General features: G+C 47.6%; 1 protein-coding gene and 1 long non-coding RNA gene across 3 annotated transcripts in view; both read right to left on the reverse strand.

Annotated features, from left to right (window-relative positions):
• Positions 1-19,377, reverse strand: part of ASIC2 (acid sensing ion channel subunit 2) — a 498,112-nt gene that overhangs the window by 188,052 nt on the left and 290,683 nt on the right. The gene's annotated exons all lie outside the window — the stretch shown is intronic.
• The window catches only part of LOC142605100 (uncharacterized), a 56,074-nt gene continuing 39,285 nt past the window's right edge, over positions 2,589-19,377 (reverse strand). The window contains exon 3 of the long non-coding RNA XR_012838865.1: positions 2,589-2,738. This is a non-coding gene — a long non-coding RNA (uncharacterized LOC142605100). The remainder of the gene's footprint in view (positions 2,739-19,377) is intronic.

Consider the following 19,377-nt stretch of genomic DNA (forward strand, 5'->3'; position numbering starts at 1 on the left):
GAAATACCGACACAGTTGAGGTGAGGCTTGGGCGGAAAGCTTAAGCGGAAGGAACAAACACTGTAATCCTCAAAGCTGTCCTGGGAGGCTGTGTCTGTTGGGGGTGTCCCAAGATTTCCTGGCCCAGCTGGTCGAGACAAACTCTTCACCACCACTTTTCTTCAGACACTTGAGAAAAGCAGGCAGAGTACCATCCCTTTTTTAGAAATAACTCCCAATCTGTTGTTCTAAGAGCTCGGTAAATCTAGTCCTCCTAAATGCCCACTGCTAAAGCTGCCACTGCCTTTGTCCCAGACTTATTTTTGAGCTAAACTGCCTGAAAAAGCTTGGAAAAGTGCTTGGGACCATGGTGCAGGACCTTGCCTAAGCCTGCGCTTCGGTGGCAGTTAGGCATCCATTATCAAAGGGCTGGAGCTGAAAGGAAGAGCTCCCCTGCACACTTCAGAAGCTGTCAGCCAGAAATGAAGAAGTACATTATATTTTTTTGGGCACAAAACCATCTTCTAGGCCAAGAAAGGAAACAAATATATTAATTCAAAAAAAAGAAGGGGGGGGGAGGAAGGAGGAGGACTCTGTTTTATTTCTTGCATTGCCTCGAGAGAGAAATGCCATCTTTCATTTTCTTTCTCTGTTTTCTTGGTATTTCCTTGCCCTCCTTTCCTCTGAGTTTCTGAAGAATTAGGAACAGCCACGCAAGTATCAGCCTGGCTGTGACGTGTCCCAGGGGAACAGAGATGACACGTGGCCATCCAGGCCTGAGTTGCAAAGGCCGCATCAGGCCACGAGCAGGGCTGATCTAGTCTGTGTCTGTCTCAGAAGATACCTGAGATGACAACCATGGCTGCCCTTACGCTTCACCCAGGCACCGGGAGTCCATGTGCTGACTTCTCCACTGTCATAAGGGGCTCAGTTTACTAACGACAGTCATAAACCATGGGCAAGATCCAGTTTCAATCTCAGAGGCAAGAGAGGGAGCTTAGGGAGGCTTTTCCCCATCAGAAGGTCCTGCAGAGCTCATGATGCCATGGGATGTGGTTCAAGTCAGACCATTGTCTCACCAGGGGAGAAAGCAAAAGCCTATCTCTGCTTAGCTGAGATGATCCTCTTCAGCAGTTGTGCTCACCAGCTGCAGAGTGGGCTGGTAAGGTGCGTTTGATGTCTGCAAAATGCTTTGAAATCCTCAGATGAAAGGAACTTGGGACGTACAAAGTATTATTTTGATGAGGTGTTTCAATAGCTAGCACCAAGCATGGAAATTGGACGGGCCATGCTCCGACAACACGGCACGCGCAAATGCATCCAGCGCTGCAGCTCAGTCTGCTTTCTGACTGGTGCCCAGGGATTTTTGTACGGGCTCTGGGGACTCTGGGATGTCTGTGTCCATGGAAGAGAGAGGAAGGCCCTGGAAAAACATGGGCAATCACGTTCCTCAGTTTCTTAACAGTAAAATGAAAATGATACCATCTTCCTTTGTAATCTACTTTATACTCTAGCCAAGAATTTTTTAAGCCCTGTGACTGCCCTCATCTCCTCTCATCTCTATCTCTGAAATTGTCCATATGAGCATATCAGGACACTGAGCTTATTCCTCATAGTCAGAGTTGGAGAATGACAGCTTTCCAAGACTTCATTACACTCCCTATACTCTTTATACCCTTTAAATGCCTTATAAAAGGAGTGGATTAAATGACCAACAAACAAACCTGAAATCTCAGTATTATTTAATAGGATTGACCCTGATATCCAGAGAAACTTAACGCTGGCAGAAAAAATAACATTTAAGAATTCAGGAGAAGGCTTTCTGAGCTGATTCCTGTAGTCAGAGATCACCTCTCCATGTTTCATTGGGAGTTGTGGAGTAGCTGTGGTTTTATTAAAGTTTCACGTCTCAAAGGCATGTGATGAGATTCAGCTTTCAGTTCAGTAACTTCCAGTGCTGCCGATAAAAACCAGCAACTTAAAAATAACACCTCCCCTCCAGCTTCAAATCTCACAAAATAAGTTAAAAAATGAGAATCTGACAAAATTTCCATTAAAAAAGTCACATGCTTCAGAAAACAACCTCCAGATTTTTTAGAAAATGACTTCTGAAGTTTTGGAGCTTGCAATACTTTGCAGGTGGCTCTCGGATGAGTGACTTCAGGCTCTGTTTCCCTGAGCAGAGGCCGGCACAGGGGCAAAGTGCTTCCAGGAATCCGGGCTGCTGTAGGGTGATGCTCCTGGGAAGTAGTTGTGCGATGTAGGCAGAGCTGAATGAGGAGTTCTGGATGTTTGGACTTGAAAATACTGGAGAAAAAGCAGCACTATTACATCATTGCTTCCTTCGGCTTGGGCATGCCTTCCCCCACTCCCTGGTGTTTCAGCAGCTCCTCTGCTCCCCATCGCTGAAGAATGGAGACAGTTAAACTCCTCAGAAGATGGCAAAAAGGACACCTAGGAAGATTTCAGGTCCGATTCTAATTCCCATAACCAACAGCCCACCTTACCCCTGCTGTGGGATTTAGGAGTTTCCTGGTCAGAGAGGTTTGCCGATCTGTGGGTTTGCACCCATCCAATGGATTCTCCTTCTCATGATCCCAACACGTCCAGAGTCTGCACCCGAACACGGGCGTATGTTCAAGGGCAGTGAGAAGTACCTGTGTGTCGCCATTATATGAGCAGATATTGGTATTGCAGCTTGTAGAGGACAAAGGGACAAACCAGAATTCCTCTCTCTTGAGACAGGAACATGCTTTGTCCTGAGGAGAGATGAGAAATGCTCAGCATTTAGCTAATAAAATAAAATGGAATGGAAAACCCAGAGCCCTGCACATCATTAAGCTGCAATTCAAAACCCAAACACAAATAAAACAATTTCCCTGTTAAGTGAAGCTTGCAGAATGAGAGTCCTGGACAGGTTTGCGTATGCTACGGCTTCAGATGAAAAAGAGAGGAAAAAAAACCCCCTCCTTCTAAGTGGTGAAGGAATTTTTCTTTGTAATTTCTGTAATTTGCATAGCAACAGAATGCACGACGAGGTCAGCATAAACTGCAGAACAAAGCGCAAGGCTGGTTACATCAGGGCGTCTCATGGCCCAGAAGATGATTTTTAGCCTTGCAAACCTTCCCAAGAGCCCGGTGTGGTCAGACTGTCCCCGCTGTGCAGAGGCGATGGCAGGGAGAGCGCTCGGAGGATGCTCGAGGGGATCGAGGCAGCGAGCGGCTGCGTGGTCCTGCCAGGGCTGCAGCCAAGGGGCGACGGCGAATCTCCAGCAAACGCTGCTGGCGTCGGGGAGGGGGGGAAGGGTCCTGTCCCCACCACCCCAACCTGCAGAATTAATTGATCAGAGGAGCTACAGATACACAAGTTTTTGATGTAAAAAGCCCACTCCAACAACCACAATATTTGTTTCGTAAATAATGTTTTGTAAATTATGGCAATAATTATAATCTAATGATCTCTCCTATAATTATGAATAACTGCAGATGTCCAACCTTTTATCTAAATAAAATAACAATAATATTAATATCTGATTGTTGTAGATAATGACAAATACACGTGCAATGCAATAACAAGCAATTAACACAACCTGTAGGTTATGAATATTTCTTGTTTTCACTGACGTTATTATCATCTGAAGAACATTTCAGGAACATTCATTTTTCACAATGACCCAGGACCTTTTTTATGGAATTTTGTTTGTTTTAAGCTGAAATCAAATTAGAATTTCCACTTCCACTACTGAGTTCTGGCTTTCCGAGATGGCCAAAACTTTTCAGGTTTTTCAAGCCCTGACTTTGCACAGAGATAGGATCTTGGCAGTTTTTCAGTGTAACCGGGATGAGTCTGCATCATGCAGAAGAAAAATCAACTATTTGGCCTCTTGGCCTGCTGAAAAATCCATTTGTTCTGACTGGAAAGCAAAATATGGCAATCAATGCTCTTTGGTGAAAATGGGTCAGGTTTAACAAAACTTTTTTTGTTAAAATAAAATCCTCCCTGACTGATTGTAGCAGCAAGGAAGGCTGGAAAATGCCAGTTGTGAGAGACGCACACCCACGACGCACGGCTGGAGGAGGGCAGGGGAAGGGGCACGGCTGGGACACACTTTTCTCTGGAGTTATCCGAAGGGAATGGCCTGGACCTGCTGCTCCATTAGCTCCGATCCGGAGCAGCCCTCAGGCCCCTGCACTGGAGAGCTCAGGTGCCGGCAGCCCCTGGATGCGAGGATGATGCTGAGCTCTGCTTCCTCCGTGCTTCAGCCAAGGCTGCGGGGGAGGCTCTGCACCCCGCTGCTCGGTGCCAGGGCATCACAGCGAGCCCTCAAGGGACTGAACGAAGACGGCACCCAAAATTTGTCAGTTGGCTACAGCCCGGTGACCCTTTCCAGGTGAAGTATCTGCAACCTCATTCCTGTTCAAGGAACAGGGCTGCTCTCCTTTTTCTACCTGGCCATGTCCTTTTACCGAAAGATCTGTGAACATGACTGTCATTGGAGTAAAAAAGATGTGGCGCCTGCTCCGAACAATTAATCCACCTTGTTTCTGATCATTTAACTTGTTCTTTCTCCCCCATTGGGAAAAAAAACAAACAGAGCCGATTATGCACGGTCTATCTGTGCAAACCTAAGACGTCAACTGGAGTACATCAACTAGGCATGAAGGAGAAATGAATTCCTGGGCACTGGAAGGCTTTCAGTCTGTGTAACAGAGGAGACGGAGGAGGAAGCTGCTAGATAAATTGTCAACGGCAAGTAGTCGGTGCAACTCTGCTCCTGTTTGCAGTACATATTCTTCTCCATTTCCATTCACACTTGTAGCTTAAAAATAGCAGAGGCACTGTCCCTGGCAAAGAGGTGCCACCCTCGGGTGCTAGATTCACTCAGATAATGCAGCCTCTTCCTGCGGAAAAAGTCCTCTCGGTGTGTTTGGAAATGATGAGCTCTCCCAAGTGGTCTATCTGACCTAGAGGATCCTCTAGAGATGCTCAAAACCTCCTGCCTGGCCCCAGAGGTCCCTCGGGAACTGGACTGCTCCCATCCTTGCTCAACTCCACAGCTCTACACTCTGCTACCACGCCTGCTTTGGTAGAGGTGGGATGAAAGGGACCTAAATCTGTCCCTAACAGGGAAGATCCACCTGCAGATTCAGCGTTTGAGCCCTTGCTCTGCTCTCCATAGGGAGCTGAAATGCCACCAGATCACCAAGGCCATTCTAGGTGTTTGCAAGAGTCCCTCCTTGTCGCTGGCATCAGCTTTCCTGTCCTGGGGGTCTATGTGCTCCTTTCTGTCACCGTCCCACAGGACACTGCCCTGCGAAAGAGCCTGGGCTAGTTTGGCCCTGAAGGCACCTTTCCGGCAGCGTCAGGGGCTGGGACGGCAGTTCTGCAAGACAGGACGGGAGCAGGCTGGGAGGCAGAGAGCTCCTGCCAGATGCAATCGCATTGTAATGAAAAATGAAGCATGAAGCTAGCTGGGAGGGATGTTGGCTTCTGGCACCCCTGTCCAGCGCCAGATCTGCCGGCAGAGGACGAGGAAGGCATAAAAGCACCTGAAGGTGTCACATAGTGAGCAGCTCGGAACCCAGACTAACGGGGAGCTTGGCTGGCTGTAAGAAGAAAATTAGACAGGGAGAATGAAAAGAAGACATCAGGTTTTGCTGCAGGTTAATTAACCTGGGAGGTCATCAGTACCTTGGCTGAGCTGTCTTCAACAGCTCATTAAGAGGTTTCTGACAAATTGATTCCTTCTTTGTCCTCTCTTTCTTCTCAGAATGGGAGAAATCGTCTCCTGTCCAGAGTGTGAGATGTGCCCGGAGGTCTGGCCAGCCCCTGGCCTTGCCCCGCGCTGCCCCAAAGGGCCGTGGAAGATCAGGGGGAGCTGAGTACAGCAAGCACGTCTCAGCAGCAGCAATGGGAATAAAGCACTCCATTTAGATGAAAGCAAATGGGCTCTTCATTAACAGCTCTAGGTCTTGATGAAGAGCTGAGGAACGGACTCCTGCCAGCTCAATGCACATCCACTGCCCCATGTCTCTCCCAGCTTCTTCTTGCAACTCTTCCTCCACGCTCCCGCTCTCAAGCCGGCTGCAGTAGAAGGATCCGGGCGCTGCGATCGGCCTGAGCTTGGCTCACCGCTCTCCTCACCCCAGGGCTTGACTGTCCCCTCTCTTTGCTTTCTGTTGACTGCCAGACCTCGAGTTGATACCACGGTCTTCCTCATCAGAAGGGACCCTGACTTTGGCATTCCCTGTTCGTGTTTGCTGGTGCAGCCCTGCTCAGACAGCTTCCCAGGCACAATGCCAGTTTGCTTATTTTACGTATCATTTGATGAGCGGCTATGAGGTTTTTTTCCTTTAATCTCTGTAATTAAAGCCCCCAGCTGCCACAGCTACAGAAGCGATACGAGTAACAGCAATCTAATAATACTCCATAATTCACGCCCCGCCACCTTCTCCCTCTCTCCCTCTTTGTTGATGCTCTCAGGTGCGACACTCCATCTGGGTGGTGGGACTTGTGAAGGAAACAACAGACCTATGCTGGTATGTTCCAGTTCCAGGAAAGTCACTGATACAGTGGAGATACCTGCTGAGCCCAGAGAGAGAAGATCTAAAGGCAGAGTCATTTCATTTCTGTGTCTGATGAGTTCATTTGTGCCGGGATGTGTCATATCTCCAACAGTAAAAACCCCTTCCTTCCCAAACCTCATCAACAGCCGCAGATCGAGCAATACGGTAAAGAAAAGAAGTGATGAAGAACCAGACCTGAAATTATACTGACACAGAAGAGAGCAATTTAATGAAATTGGTTCATATGGCTTTGGAGCCCTTCAAATTCTGCTGGTCCAAATGAGATCACTCACTCTCCTGTCCTTTTACTTTTTCTTAATGAACTCAGTGTTAATCAACGGAATTATGTGAGTGGAGTATTACTTCTCCATGGTTCAAGTAATACGGCATGTTCACTCTCTTGAGAAGTTATCTGATGGCCAGGTCTCTGGCTCAGAAAATACGCAGAAACCTAAACTCTTCACGGGATTACAGTGGGGCCAAAGGCACACAATAATTTAACTGTAATTTTATGATGAAGCTGTTCCTTTGTTTTCTGTCAGCACAGAGGAACACGGCATTCATCGTCCAGGCAGAGGAACGCCAAGCAGAGATTGAACCCACGTCTCCCACGGCGCAGATAACGTGGGGATGGAGAGGGCAGCGTTGCGCCAGAGGGAACAGGAGCCGGTGATACTGCGGCACGGTCCGGAGGAACAGCAAAGTTCTCGGATAACATCGCTCAGCGGTGTCAGCACTGTCCTGCAATCGCTGCAGCGCTGAGGCTGCCTGCTTCGGGCCGATCCCAGGACAAGCGGCATTTGGCAGAGCCTTACGACGTGGCTCTTACTGCAGGGCTGCGGTCTGACCAAATCCTGCTTCCTTCCCCCCAAGTTCAGTTCATAACCTTCCTGCCTCAATGCAGCCCGCGGTTCCCTGAAGGCTTCTTCCCTTTCCCTCCGCCGTGAGGTCTGACATTGATCTCCTGTCTCTCTCATACGGAGGAAAGGATCGGAACATCTCTGTCGCTGGAGCGGGAGCCCCGCAGGGGCTGCGACATGCAGTGACCAGCCGCAGAGGAAAATTTGGGGCCTTTCCTTGTGTACTGTCATACACTTTACCTTTCAGAAGTTTAAAGAGTTATTTCTCCTCTAATCCTCTGGGTGAAGAGCTGAATACAGACCTGGGAATGCTGATAAGGACCCAGCTCTTCCAGATGTTCCCACACAAGCAGCTCAGGAGGGGTTTCTGCCCCGCGGGGGCATCTCGCACAGTTGGGATGGTTTTCTGCTCAGCATCCACAGCTCAGTGAGCCCAAAGCCTGCCTTGTACTGCCGAGGTCTGGCCAGCTGCGTGAGTTTGAACAGCATTTTTTAAATGTCCTGCTAACACGGACCGGGAGCTGAGCTGCTCCTGCTGCTGCCATTAAACAACGGAGAGGACAAGGATGAACATAGGTGTGTGTGATAGAGAAATATGTCTGGTGATAAGGCTTTAATACGGTTTTATAGCACTATTAAAATGCCCGAACATCGCCTATATTATAATCCTTCTTTCACTACCCAGAATAAGAATTCTCTAAAACTGAATTATAGGGGTTAAGTTTTACTAGAGCAGGTCTTTATATCACAGAGAGAAATGGGTCCCAGGGCGAATGGATCCAGGAGGAGAGCTGCTCTCCCAGGAAAACACTTTCTGAGCGGGGGCTGATCCTCAGTCTTAGTTCAGACCATCAGCAGGAGCCCAGGAGCCCCCAGCCTAGCCAAGGAGCCCAAAGGCATCCACCTTTTTTTGAGATAAATACAGCCAAACCAAACCAAGTCATCTTCATTTTCAGATGCTCCTTTTCAGTTTTCTATTTTATGTATTTTTAAGAAAAGCACCCATTTTCAGTAAAGGAGAAAGTTGTTCTGGTGAACACCTAGTTCAACACCCTCACCCCCAATTAGCCTTGAATCAGCCTTAAAACTCTTAAATATTCTGAATATTTCTTCCTCTCAGTCAGCTCCAAATCTTTCTGCTAATGTCTGCTTTAGTCTGAAACCACCAACACCTGCAGAAGTTCTTCCTCTTGTGTCATTTATCATCTCTGCTTATTGTTTTTTGCTTTCTTTCCATCTTTTTATTACACATATGGCTCTGCAGATTACACAGGGACATGCTAGGAAATGTGTCACAAGGGAGACAAATGTTTTTGTTTCATCCAGGAGCAACTCAGCAAGCAGAAAGTGGATGATAATATCGGCTGCTGGAACAAACTTTAGTGGTTTTCCTTCCCAGAAAGAGGCGTCATGGCAATTATCATTAGGTTTGATATAAATATGCGATGTCACATGTGTGACTGGATGAAGTCTTTCAGCTTTATTCACAGAAATTATTTTATTTCAAGCTCAGGACTTCCTTTGGGGTAGGGGGGGAAAAAAAAAAAAAGGAAATTTTTCTAGTTTTTAGCAACAACAACCACCAAATAATTAAACAAATAAGCAAATCACGGAGTTTTCATTCCAACCTTCAAAAAAATCCAGAGCATTGGAATTTTCTGCTTCAAACCTATTAAAGTATTTTTTGACTCCGGACTGGCTTAAACTTCTAGTTCCTTTTCAGCACAATAACTTTGGATTTCTAAACCTGATCATCTTCATAAAGGCGGCTTTTTTATTTAAGTAACATAATTTCTAACTGATTTAATTGAATGTGCAATGAGCAAAATAATCGTGCCAAACTATGCATGCTAGAAATAAGCTATACATGTGTCATATGACATTTCCAAATATTTCTCAAGTTCGTTAAAAGCATAATCAGCCACCCGGCATCGAAACAGGCACGTTGGCTTTATTCACCTTGGACCTGTCAAGACAAAGCTAATGACTTTGGGGCGGTTGTTGCATGAAATCCGCGTGCATGTTAATCACCCGGCATTAATAACCACGCGGCCACGGGAGGAGGCAGGTCTGTCGCTGGCTGCCACCCGTTCCTGAAAGCCTCCACCCTGTGGGTGAGTGGTCCTGACACCAATACGGCCCTGGCGTGGATGGGGACAGGGTGCCATCGCGGGGCAGGTAGGTGGGTTCAATGTCAGCCCCAGAGGAGAGCTGAAAAATGCATCAAACACCACAACAGTGGCTGCTGGCATGGAAAAAGCTTCCCTGGATTCTAGACCCCTCCGCAGCTGAACAGATGAACATACCTCCTCTCTTCTCCTCAGCCTTAACGTACATGATCTGTTATCCATTGCCAGCTGCAAAGTTGGCTTCCTCCACTGTTATTTCTCCACTGGTCTCCCCTTTCTCTCCACTCCAGCCATCCTTCCTGAATTACTCCTTCCACCCCAGACTCCCGATCTCCTACTGGCACCTGCACCTACCCAAACCACAGAGAAGGACTAATAGCAGTAATTTAGCCTCCACGCAGGGCACAGAAACTCTCAGAAAGAGCCAGGATATGTGCAAAGAGCATCCAAGAAAGCTGGCGCTCTCCCTCAGTGGATCAAGGCTTCCAATTATTTTTCAATAAAGGTTTCTACGAGCTGCAAAGAGTTTTACATGCAAGAATGTCTTTACAACATCAAAAACTAGTTAAATGCTGGGAAGAAAAAAAAAAAACCCTCACCCAGACAGAGCCTTCTATGCTCAGTGCTGACTTTATGCCTATAATCCTTACATACATTCATATATCTTAATTTACTGCCACTAAAAGCCTTTTAGGAAAAAGAAAAGTCATTCCAGTCTCTTTGTCTGGTTTTGATAAGTGCATGAGTATATACATTAGCAAAATTACAAAAAAAAAAAAAAAAAAGATACTTTTAAAAATTATTTTAATTAAAATGTGATTGTACAATTGTTTAAAGAGATAAAAATAATTCTTATTCATTTTAATTAGGCTTCATTTTTGCATGCCTGAAGCATCTTCTACGCTGGGGCCCTCGAATACTCCTCTAAGTCCTCCTGCCTCTCCCACCCCCACAGCTCCTTCCCGCTGCCCCTTCGCAAGAGGCAAGAATGGGAATTTGGGGCATGGGCAATATAGGCAGCGCAACAAGAGAGTAGAACTTCTCTGCCATTGAGAGTAAAACTGCTCTGTTTGCCACCATTATAACTGCAGAAAGATGGTTGCAGCCAGCCGCATGCGCTGCAACGAAGAAAAGAAGAACATGGGAGATCCACATCTGGACATGAAGGATCGTGTTGCTGCCGTGAGAGAGCAAAGGAGCCGAGCAAATCCAAGGGATTTGGTAGGACGGCACTTTGGGGTTCAACAAATTGGTTTTATTTGGAAAACAATGCTTTGTAGAAACTGCACCTTTCCCCACAGCCTCTCTGAGGCAGGGCTCCTTCTCCACTGGGGACGCAGTGTCTGGAAAGAAGGACCATAGCCTCAGGGTGGAAGCGGGCATCAGAGGGGAGCAAACCGTGCAGCTCTTGTGGGGTCCAGAGACCCCCCTGTGACAGAGGCTGAAGGCTCCCATCTGCCTCCGCACCCTCCACGGATGCCCGAGCCGTTCTTCCAGCTTCAGGGCTGTCCCCTCGGTGCTGGGCAATGTGAATTTGAAGGTTGGGGAAGTGGGGGAACCTGTCTGAGGAGCCTGCCCCTAAACAGTCAAAGTCCTGGCACGTCACAGTCAAAGGCTTTGACCCGCTTAGTTCCAAGGCAAAATCCACTGTTACAAACCATAATCTTTGATTAAAGACACAGAAGAACAGAACCATGCACAAGCATGAAAAAGCAGAGCATTACGGCTTCATTATGAACCATAACCCTCCGTGCGTCTCCCTTCCACGACAGAGTTTTTAAGGTAAGAAAGCATTCAGGTTTGTCAGTCTGTTAGCCAAGATGAGCAATTACTGCTCTTTTTGCTGGACAAAACTAGAGAGCCGAGATAGCTGTCAGGTCTGCTGTCCCTGTCTGTTGTTATTACAATCTGCTCCTGCTTCACAGAAAACACATCACGGAGAAGAAAGAATTAGCCAAACGGGACAACACAGGCAGGCAGCAGGACAAGAGCAACTGGGAACATCTCAGTACTCTGCGCCGCGCTGCCACGACGACTGGTGCAGGTACTGGACGGGAGGACGCATGGGCCAGTACAGCGCACCCATCAGTAGGACCGTTATGATATTTATGATGTTGGATTATTTTTTTCGTGGCACAGCACTGTTCAAGGAGTGGACAGAAATGCAGTTCTCTGCTCCACTGTCTGGAATTCGCCATCCTTCAGTCACCGCCTTTCACACCTCCTCAGATGGCTTTGTTGGGCTTTGTGCGCGGAGGTAACGGCATTGGGATCTGCGTGTGCCTCGGATGATTTAGCAAGTTGCCAAGTGCATTATGCAGTAGGCATGCGATGGGTCCACCTCACTGATGAACTTAGTGCCAGGAGGATATTGCTTTGCTGGGACTGAAACTGGGGAGTAGGTGCACTGAGAATGATAGAAAAAGCGATGCCCAAACAGCACAACCCTCCCGCGGGTGCGATCTGGGGAGCCTAGGCTGCGACTTCAGTCTAAAAAACCCTCTAACCATTTCTAACTAGGAATTAAATACTTGCTTTCGGGTGGTGAGGACCATACCACTGGAGGATCTTAGGTCTACATACTCCCGCTACAAACAAGGACTCCTAGACTGTAAGGTGCCAATGCCACAGGATCTATTGCAAAGCAGGCGTTTTGTTCAAAGTTCCTGTGTCTGAGCAGTGGCTCCTGGGCATCCAGGCATCCGGCAGCAGCAGCAGCCACAGCATCACTGGAGTGGGATGGACAAGCCAAGACCATCCTTCCCAACAAATCACTCCAATGTTTAACTCAAATTGGACATAGAGATAACAATGCTTTCCCGTTCCTGGTCATGATGCTTGATTCTGTAGCTCATTCCCCATTCCCAGTGGGCACATTAGAGGAGACAATGAAGCAATAATTTTTTCTCCAGGTGCTGTCCTCCTGTGGCATTCTCATTTCCTTCCTGCTCAGAGCACTGCTCCCCACAACCGACAGAAAATGCCGATGAGCTTTGCTAATACCAGGAAAACAGCAGTGCTGCAGACTCCCCCTCCCACTCCAATTTAATTTCTCAAATCATTCTCCCCATTGCAAATATTTTCTGGTTTGTAACAGCTGAGGTTTGAAAACAATGCTACGTGCGCAGATACAACGTCTTTCTCCTGTTTGCTTTTATTCCACTGGAGAAAATAGAACTGATTCATTTATTCATTGCATATAAATTAACCAACTGTTCGACTCTTCTTTTTTAAATTATTGTGTCGCAAAACAACCCGCAGTTTGATTTTTACAAGTTTACTCATTACTCATACTTGTTAACCAGGATATGTGAACACTAAGGTGCTATTCATTTATTTACTAATCATTAATCTTCACTAGAATTTCTCATCCATTTCTTGTGGCATCATTTCTGCTTCTCAATTTGATGTCTCAAACTTTTCTTTAACAGGAGGAGGTCAGCTCATTGGTGGTAAATAATAAACAATTAAAAATAATTGTCCTTGTTTTCAAAAGTAACTTTGCTCTTTAGCCAGTCTTTACATGGCTTTTCTTTACATGAAGAACCGCCGCTCCCTTGATACAGAGACACACTCTGTTTTCTTCTGCACTGAAGGTGGTGGGGTGACCCTCCCCATGTTACTCGAGAACCACAGTCCCATCGGTAGCTATCGCACTCACCTCACACCATCTATTTCCATCAGATTCCCTCCTTTCTCCTTTCCTTCAAAATCTACAAGCCTGTGCTCGCCGCAAATCACTCCCTATCGTGATCCCAATGAAGCAATTGCCCACCCGCGGTGGCTTGGGCAGGAGGGCAGCGCGGCGGAGCTGGCTCCGGCACGCAGAAACGCCGCTCTCTTCCTCCGCACGGGGAGAACCTCCGATCCACCCCAGCGGGGAACGGCTGGGAAACAAGAATCGCCTTTTGCAAAGTATTGTGAGGATTTACACTTTCATTTTCACTCCCCACTGATGTGAAAACAGGACCCTTCAAAACTTTGATCAAAAAGCTCCAAAGAAAGAAGCTGTTCACCTGCCTGAGGAGAGCCCAGCGGTCAGATCGTTTCCCCAGGACACAGAAGAGTCTCGATTCAGGTTCATACCCTGCCTCTACGGCAGCGCATCTTTAAACAAATACCCCCGGCGGCTGCTCACGCTGTCTCCCGAGCATTGCAAAATAAGTCCATAGCTATCTACCCACAAGTTCAATCCAAATCCCAAAAGCTTCACTGAAAGAAACATTTCTATTTTTTTTAAAAAAAAAAAAAGGTCTCACTCATCAAAGCACCATTTATTGCTGTTTAAAAAAAAAAAGGGTTAGCTGAAAAGTTGCCAACAAGCTGTAAGAGGGATTGCTTAGAAAGTCTCTGACAGGATGGTCTGGCAGGGAATGTGTTTCCCTGGGGATGCTCACTAAAACTGCAACAGTCACTGTCTCAGCCAGCGAGCGGGGAATAGTTTGCCTGGACCGCGACGGAGCAGAGGGGTGATGAGTCTCAGGAGCTCCCATGGTGGAACAGGGCCCATCGCCAGGGTTAGGTGGGAAACTAGTCTCAGCCTTTAAACCAAATGGGCTGGAACAGCAGCTGTCCCTGTGGTGGGAAATCAGCGCAGCACCAGGAAACCAGCAGTAAGTACTGGCCCTGGGTTGTGCAGCACAGCGTGTCCTCCTGGATAACTGCTCCGGCAGGAGCAAAAGGTAGATTTCTGGATGCAAATGAGGAGTAAAAATGTCTCTTCTGTTTTTCCATAGCCCTTGTGCATCCAAAGTGAGTGGGGTTTACAAGTTGCACAGGCAGCAAGGAGTCGGTGAAGCGCTTTACCGATCAGACAGCGCAGGATTTGGGGACATCTGCAACGTAGTTTGGCTAGCTAAGCCAAAAGCAGAGATCCCCCTGACCTCCTGACACGCACCCCATCACAATCCTTTTCTACCCATGCTATGCAAGTCAGGGATCAGCACAAGTCTCTTGCACAAGGTAACGCTGTGAGTTCATCACTGAAGAAGAAAAATAACTTCTGCATCCCTGCTCAGAGCTGCACCCCAAACCCTTCCTCATACAGGGGTGCTGGCAATCACTTGTTTTTCCCTCTTCATTCAGAAGTTGCCAATATCCACCCAGAAGCAAAGCGCTATTTCACTGAGAAACCTCATGTGTTTTATGAGATGACAGTTCTCTCTTTCTCAGCAGAGAGGAGCATTCAGAAACACCCCAGGGTTGTAATTTCCTAGATGACCCCGCGTTTAAGTGTCTCCATTGCTCACTGTCCTCAAGCACAATTATCGCCACCCGTCCGCAGTCACCGGAGGCACTTCTGGCTATAGGTTTTCATCATTGCATTGAAATCAGAGAGAGATCAGCACTGCTGTCACCCTCTGCGCGGAAGTGATGAGAAGAGAGAGGCATCTCCGGGTGCCTCCCTGCCGCGCTGGGATCATTAGTGGGCCCTTCCTCTCTACCTAGACCATCGCGTTAACCTTCCTAAAAAGCTCAAATGCATTACTGTGGCATATTCAGGAAAATAAGTGACTCACTGATAGCTATTACATAGATTATCCCAGAATGTTCTGAAGTTCTCATTTCTATGGGAACAATGGCTGTGACCAGTCTTGCCTCCCACAGCAGCCAGGAAACCCTGAAAATCTCCCAGGAGCGATGCACTAAGCACAAGGCAAGGAAAAGGCCCAGCAATAATTTTTGTGTTGTGGTATGCAGTTGCCGGTAGCAAGAAGAGCCAGTTCTGTCTTTTATCAGCGAGGCAGGGATCGGTGTCGGATGTGCATGGGATGAGGTTTTCATGCCTGAGGGTGTTGCTGTCCGATTCCCACTGAGACAGGGACTTTAGTGGGAGTCAGGAGCTGGTTAGTGAAATTGTAGCCAGGGCTGGGAGCCTGCGGATGACAGGAGCTCACTCGTTACGCTCGGTCCGGTGAGTCCCACCTTCAGCCCCACCGGCCATCAGCTGGGAAGGTGACCTTGCCATCGAGGTACAGCGTAGAGGTTTCCATTGCGCACATGGGCGACACAAAAGCTTGCAGTGCTGCCCCTGTGCCTCCGTGGGGCTGGAAAAGGTGGTGAGTCGGATAAATAGAGCATCCCACTTCAGAGATTCTGCAAGGAGGAATTCAATAGATTATAGCGCATCCAAGTTTCGTAGAGTAAGCCAGAGAAAGCCTTGCAACAGCACATTTTCTGATTACAGTAATGAGAGCGTGTGAAGCAAGAACTAGTCTCACATCATGAAGCTAATGTTTGTTTTCACTACATTTGCTATCGAAGGCGACATCTGAAAGACGTGAAGGTCTCGTGTCCCATCGCGCTCCCTTCCCCCTCATCTGCCATGGAGACAGAGTTAGATCACGTCTCTCCCGGACGCGTGAGCTTTGTGACTCCTCCCAGAGCAGACCCAGAAGCTTCCTCACAGCACTGGAGGGGCTCGTGCTGCTCATTTTCACCAATTCATCATCTCTGTTTCTTCGCCAGGCAGCCCACAACTGCTGGACTGGAGCAGGGGGAAAATGTGAGCTGGTGGATGGAGCCAGACCACAGAAACCCCGATACAGCAGGAAAAGGGAATATGGTTTGTTCTGAACTCAGACCAGCTCGGGGCAAGATGGGTGGGATGAAAATGAATGGCTCAGGGGAAAACAGAGGGCAGAACTAAGTAATTTCTTTTTTATTTTTGTTTCACTGCATCCCTTGGTGGATACCGCCTATGCCTCCGACCTGAGAGAGGCAGCTGCCGTGGGCTTGAAGAGTCTGGATTAGCACTGGCTAGAAATTTCAGTTGAAGAACAAAAACAAAGAAAAAAAGAAAGCAGAAAGGGAAATTCATTCTGCTCTTTCAGTTAATGAAACCCTCCAGGGTTTGTTTAGAAATGACCCAATGTGAAGCTCAAACATGCAAAGAAAATATAAGGTATAATGCCTCTGCTCAAGGGACATTTGAATTCGGTGCCTACCGTAGTGCTTCCAAGGATTAATGGGTAAAGACAACAAGGTAGGAAAGAAACCTGCCTGAATCAGAGGACCCAGAGTTTCATGTGCAAAAGGAACCGAAGAGCCTTTATCTCAATTACCTGATTTGTGCCGTTAGATTTATAGGGATGGGGCAGGACAGCTGTTGAGAACTGGTGGAAGGTACTGGGGGACTTGGTTACAGGTGCCGAAAGCTGGCTGGTCTCTGCCGCCCGCACACACGCACACGCTGACGTGTTAAATATAAAGCTGTGGATTACTCCTGGAGATACGCTGGAAGAAATGAGAGAAGGGCAACAAGGAGGGCAGAAGGACAGAGGGTTTGGATGGTTAACCTCTTTTCCTGAGCTCCCACTCAGTTTGCAATGAAGTCCTACAAAAAAACAATTTCCCAGGGAAATGTCTATCTTGTCCAAAGATATTTGAAGGGGGGAAAAAAAATGTTTGAAGGCAGGTTTTCAGCCAGTTTTATTACTGGATAATGAGACTGTTGCAATAACAGGATGTAAGGGCAGGATTTCTTTGGAGTCTGTGATCAGGAAACCCTTTTCTTTCCTGCCTGGATGGAAGGAAATGTGTGTACCAGGGAAGGAGCAGCTCTTTCCCTCCCCAGTCCCCAGTGCAGGCTGTGTACGTGTATGCTGCACGCACACAGGATGGCTCTGCCTCGCTGAAAAACTCCAGCTTGACATCAAATGGAAAAATCGATAATGACAGAGAGAAAGGGGAGGAGGAGATGGGGCAAAGGATTTCTGCAAATATGATTAAATCACTGTGGAGCTGGGAGAATCTTTCCCAGTCTGTGCAGGCTGCAGGGCTCCAGCAGGTAAGAAGCCAGCCCTGGGATTTTTGTGTGTGTATTAGATGCAGTCTGGAAGGTGTAGCAGACAGGTAGTGTCCACCTCTGCTCACCTCATCAGTTAGTAAAGGGGTAAACTGAGGCACGGAGCGAGTCAGGGGTGTACCCTGACTTACAGGGAATCACACCCTCATCGCAAACTCCGCAGGGACTACGGGAACGTGATCAGGCACTCCCAGCCCCGTGCCAATCTCACCCAACATTATTAAACCCGGGGGGTTCAGCCCCAGCCGTACCCCAGCCATCACCAGCATGGAGGTGTACATCACCTTCTGCAAGGGCCCCCAAAATACCTCGGGCTCATGAGTCTGCAGTGTTGATATCTCTTTCGGAAAGTTTCCTAGCAGGGAAGTAACACAGAAATGCCAATCACCTCCCCTGTTGGAACACATATTGAAATGTTTTTCCAATCTGTCAAATTATTCAGTGCTTGTTAATTATACATATCAGAATCTGCTCTCCATCACATGCTCAGGTCACTGAGCTGAAAAGACCGGCCCTGCCAGGGTCTGGACTAATGAAGCCTTAAAAATCCTGTCTGCCTACATCTTTTGTCAGAAAATAATTCACCTTCATATTTTGACTAATTACAGGAGTTCAGAATGGCTGGGCTGGCTCAGATCCAAGGCCTGGCTGCAAAGGCAACCTTCTCTCCAGCTCTAGGCAGTGACTGAGACTTTGGAGAAGGGACTCAAGCCCACTTTGCATCAAGCTGCCTTGGGGTGAGACCCTCAGAAGGGAGAGTACATCTTTGGGGTTGATGCTGTGTCCCCGATACCAGGCAGATGGGGCATCTTCACGGATCAGGGTCCAGCCACAGATAAACTGTAACTTCACCGACGCGAGCAGCGCTTTACGTGTAAAGTATTAGCACGTAGGTGGCCAGAGTCTCTTAGCAGGGAAATGTATTTGTTTCTTTAACTGCCTTCTCTAGTCTTTCTAGGATTTATGATCTGACAGAAAGTACGCTCACACACTAGCAATTTTCAACTAAAAAAGTAAAAATAAAGAACAAGCAGCTTGTAAATAAACATCCACCTTAAATGTAAAAATTACTTAAATAGAAAAAATCATGACTCAAATCAAAATCATTATTTTTTTCCTAGCTCGGTAGCTGGCCTACTCAGCTTCACAGTCTGTATACTTTTGTATAGGAGCATCCCAGAAACAATATCGTATCGACTGAAGAGATCAATCACACTGTGAGAACAGCGGAGCGATGAACAGGGAGAACTGGAAGCCTCAGGAAAGAAGTGTGAGCAAATCTACAGCTTGAAATACATTCCCACCAGCCACACTTGAAAATAACAGAAGCTTGCAAGTGCATCAGTGAAAAGCAGAAGTCATTTGCCATGATCCGAGAAAGTGGCAGAAAGGACTCAGTAAGTGCTTCACTTCAGACAGCTCACCTCTCCTCACTCTATTAAAGACAAAAACCAATTTATAGTATCACTTTCCATCCTCAGCCTCCTGTTTGAGCAGGGAGAGGCAGCCTGGCTGGCCAGAGCAGTGCCGACTTCTGTCGTCCTACATGTGAGACCTTCGTCCACAAGCGAGCGCCGACCCACGCAGTCCTGCTCCGACCAGCCTCTGTATGGGACATCCACAACGACCTCTGGCCGCTGCAAAGCCTCCCCAAGAGCTAAAGGCCAGTTCAAACCCACATCCCAACCCAGGGCTTCTGCTGCAGCACATAGATATAAGGTTGTGAGCAATTATTGGGTCTTAATGAGTTCCCACCTCCAGCTGAACCGCCGTGAGTGCTTGGACTCATGTGAATGGCTTCACTGCGAATGCAAGTGAAACCTTCGGCCAGCCTGAAGGGATGCAAGCTGATGGCTTCTACTGGGCAAGCAAGTTGTCCTGAATCCTAGTCCAGGGTTTTGACTCTTCTGCAGTTGAGTCTCTTGAGATTTAGGCATCAAACTCAGCCATGAGGATTTTGATTGGTTCAATCATGCGGAAGGTTGAGCTGGGCGTCGGGGAAATGAGCACCAGTCTCTCCAACCCCACTCCAGCC

This window comes from Balearica regulorum, chromosome 24, assembly GCF_011004875.1.
Source record: "Balearica regulorum gibbericeps isolate bBalReg1 chromosome 24, bBalReg1.pri, whole genome shotgun sequence".
Lineage (NCBI taxonomy): Eukaryota > Metazoa > Chordata > Aves > Gruiformes > Gruidae > Balearica > Balearica regulorum.